Here is a 3880-nt window from a genome sequence, read left to right on the forward strand (position 1 = left end):
GTTGTAGAGCTTCTTCTACAGTCTTAGGTTGATGGTATCATACCCGTCACTGGGAACTATTGCTAAGATCAATAAGGAATTGCTCTAGCACTATAATGTCCATCACTTCTGAGAGAGTACGTGTCTCAGGCTGCAACCATCTTTCTGCCAGATCTATTAGCATCTGGGCCAGTAGATGGGGTCGAGTCGCTTCAGGGCCCTTCTTAGCCTGAAATTTCTGGCAATAAGTCTCAGAGGAAATCTCTAATCAATATAATATTGCCACCTTTACCTTCTGGTAATCTCTAGCCTCTGTCCTGTTGAGGGCACAGTAAGCTGCTTGTGCTGGTCCAATAAGAAGAGGTCTGATCTGAGCTGCCCAGCTTCCTGGGTCCCATTTTGCAGCTGTAGCCATTCTTCTAAAGGCTTCTAGGTATGCTTCTACGTCATCATCTGGAGACATATGAGGCAACCAGGTTTTGTCTCCCTCTCTCCCCAGTGACATCTGTTGTGCCTCAATTTTCTCGCATAAATCTTGTTGACTGGAGAAAAGCCGGATCCTTGCATCTGCCTCTTGAGTCCTCATTTGCACCATTTCTGCCATCTGGGCTTGTTGTCCCTATAGGAGTCACAGGGTAATACTATGAGCCTGCTGCCAGTCAGTGGGACCTTGTGTATCCATGGACTCCATCCTGCCTGGAAGTGTCTGAAAACTATTCCCAGCCAATGCACCACTTTGTGAGAGGGTTCTGGACTTTTATCTTCATCTCCCCTCTGTACTCACCTGCCACGACTTAGATGTGAAGAAAAGAAAAGAGATCAGCGTTCTTTGATGTTTAGGATAGATAAATGCCACCCCGGTGTTAAAGCTCATAGTGCTAGTTTATTTCCAAAATAAATGTGATACAGCTACAGCAATCTCGCCAATTACTTGGTTGGTGAGGGAAGCCTGTGTTACAAATGAGTACTTTTCAGCTACTTTGCAAACAATTTCTGCCACTAATTACCTCATTAGTGGTATGGGCTTCCTGCACATCTCTGTCTCCGCTGGCGTTTTTTGCTGGGAGTGATCTCCAGCTGCTCTCTCCCAGCCAGTCTCTCCATTTTTAGGTTTAAATGTCCCAGTGGGGTCAGGGCTTGGGGTTAGCTCCTACCCCCACCCTGCACCTTATCCGAGGGCACTATCCCTCTCTTTCTCTCTCTCTCAGTTCCCGGCATCTACCTCCCGGTGCCTCAGGATTTTCCTGCACTCACCAGTGCAGCTGAGATTCTCCAAGAGGCAATCTCCCTCTAAGACTGACCTGCTGCCCTTCCTGGAGTCCTGCACTCCTGGCGTTCTTCTGGATTGCAGGTCTGGCTTCTTCTTTCCCCTCTAAAGTCTCTGTCATTCCTTGTTTGTCTTCTTGTGCCCAAAGGCAAAATTAATACCCAGCCGCCGTCTTTTATCCCCCCAGTTTTTATGGGCTAATCACGTGAACCTTTCCCGGGTTTGTAATGTCTGCCACCTGACAGAGTTCATTGTCGGGTCAATCCTGCCTGACTCTAAGTAACAGAGCTCCTGCATGAGTCCCTGTTACAATAACCATTGGATAAAGAACTCAGTTTTCCATCATAGAAATGTGATTCTTTATCAAATATGATGTATGTGGAGGGTGTGTGAGATCCATTTGCAGAGAGACATAGTTAGCCTTGCTAGTCTGAAGTCAAGTATAAGGCAGTGTAGACTTGCACCTGGTAGACTATCCAAAAATAGGTTATATAAAACACAATTTTTAATATAAACCACAATCTTTTTGTTGATGGAAGCTCACTTGATCAGGTGCTGTGAAAGGACATCTGCAAAATAGTGTATAAGAAAGAAAAAAGTGAATACAAAAGGCAGAAAGGAGGGAGAAAGAGGGAGAGGGTTAGGAGGCAGTGCTGGAAGAGGCAAAAAAGACACCCTCTGGATCTGCCGTTGATCCCAAGAGACCCACCTGTAGTTACTTGGATATTTGCATTGTTACTTGGGTATTTTTTAGTTCCCATTTCTGCAGAAGTTGAAATTTCACTTTCGACTGTTGGCTGAATATTGCCTTTTTTGGATGAGCTCTACAGGCTTATCCATTTCTTTTTCCTTGACAACATTTCTGCCGGCAGCACTGAAACTTCTGTATCTTGGACTTTTTTTCTTTTCTCTTGAGGACAGTTACTTTATCAGCCATAATGGCACCCTGATCATGAGAAATATTGACTGTACTGAGAACACCAGTGCTTAGCACATTTCTTTTTGTCCTTTAGTTATTTCATAAAGGTAGTATATTGTAGACTTTACTGTTGAGGGGAGAAAAGTTTCAAGAGGCAACCTTGCAATATATGAAATCCACCTTTTCCAGAAATAACTGAAATTCTTCAATCTGTCTTTGTTCTGTTTCTTTAAGAATCTTTACTTGTTCTCTTTTATTGGTGAGATATTATTTTGCATGGAACAACTTTCTTTGGATGATAAAAGTGTTAACAAAATTCTGGCTTGAACGAATTAAGACCTTTTAATCTCTTTTTCCTAAATTCTGGATCAAACAGTGTTTTTTATTTTTTCTTTTAAAAACTACTTTCCATTAATTTTAAGGGGAAGTTCTGCTTGAAACTAATGGCATGATCTTATTTAAATGGCAATGTTAAAGTCTTCAGTTCACAAGACTTTGAAGAAAGCTGGGAAAAATGTAGAATCAATGCATTTTCCCTAAAGTTAATAGAAATTGGTTATATGACATTTTAATATTTTATTATTCCTTAAGAAAGAATTTCCAGGAATTTATAGGTCCTGATCACACCAGATCGGAAAAGGAATATTTTTCTGTTGCAGTTGCAGTTTAGTTCATTTTAGCCTGGCTTGTAAAAAGATGCCAAAAACTGAAAGACATTCTCATAAGGAAAATAAGGATTTGGTGCCTTAACCGTGTGTGTGTGAGACTCGAGATCTTATTTCAAGAGATTGACTAGGAAGCAAATGGATTTGGCTGACTTGTATGACATGACTGATGGGTCAGGCAACGTATCAAATTGCTTTGCCGGTAGTGCCACTCAAAGCATGAAATTAGGGAAATATTGCAATGGTTTTGAATTTTTTTCTTAGGGTAAATTCTTTCCTAAAGCAGGATTAGAAATTGAGACCGTTATATAAGACAAACTAAAATACTGCAGCTTTCCTACTGGCACAAATTCTGTCGAATTTTACATGTGATATTTTGAAGACTTATTACCTAATGTGTTTCAGTGAGGTGATGGTTTCAAAGGCATTTCGAAGGTACCCACTCATGCCACCTTCTTGTACACAGACACTTGCTCAGAATAGAGACTCAGAAGCAGCCTAAGGCATCCTGCCTCAATGCTATGACCATATGATTGGAAGTAAGAAATTCATGGTTCTCAATTCCTTCTCTGCTGTTGCTGTTTAGTTGCATTTAAGTTACTTTTCTGTAAAAGAGCAGCTAGATGTACCGCATAAATCATGGTGCAGACTCCTGGGTCCATCCACACCTGCATGCAAATGTCTTTGGCAATGCCACGGGCGAAACAGGCTTGTGTCTAGGGTTTGGAGGTACAGTATGATATGACATCCTTGGGAGCCTGTCCTTACGGTGGGCAGTTGTGTCACCCTGTGCCGTGGTATCTATGCCCTCCCTATCTCTGGGTTGGCTGCGGAAAGAAAGGCAGTGCCAGTTAGCGCTACAGCTAGCCCCATGAGCTGTGAGAAGACCGGGACCTTCTTCAGTTCCAGCTGGACCACCTCTTGCCTACACCTCGGCGTGTCTTGTGTTGGGGCTGGCAGTAGTCTTACGTGGGGCTGAGAGGCCGGATTGCATGGGGCGGGTGGGATGGGGAGGCTGCTGGCTCAGGTATGGGGTTGGCCTACACGACC

This window comes from Gavialis gangeticus, unplaced genomic scaffold (genome assembly GCF_001723915.1).
Source record: "Gavialis gangeticus isolate Ggan-Ray unplaced genomic scaffold, GavGan_comp1, whole genome shotgun sequence".
Classification (NCBI taxonomy): domain Eukaryota; kingdom Metazoa; phylum Chordata; order Crocodylia; family Gavialidae; genus Gavialis; species Gavialis gangeticus.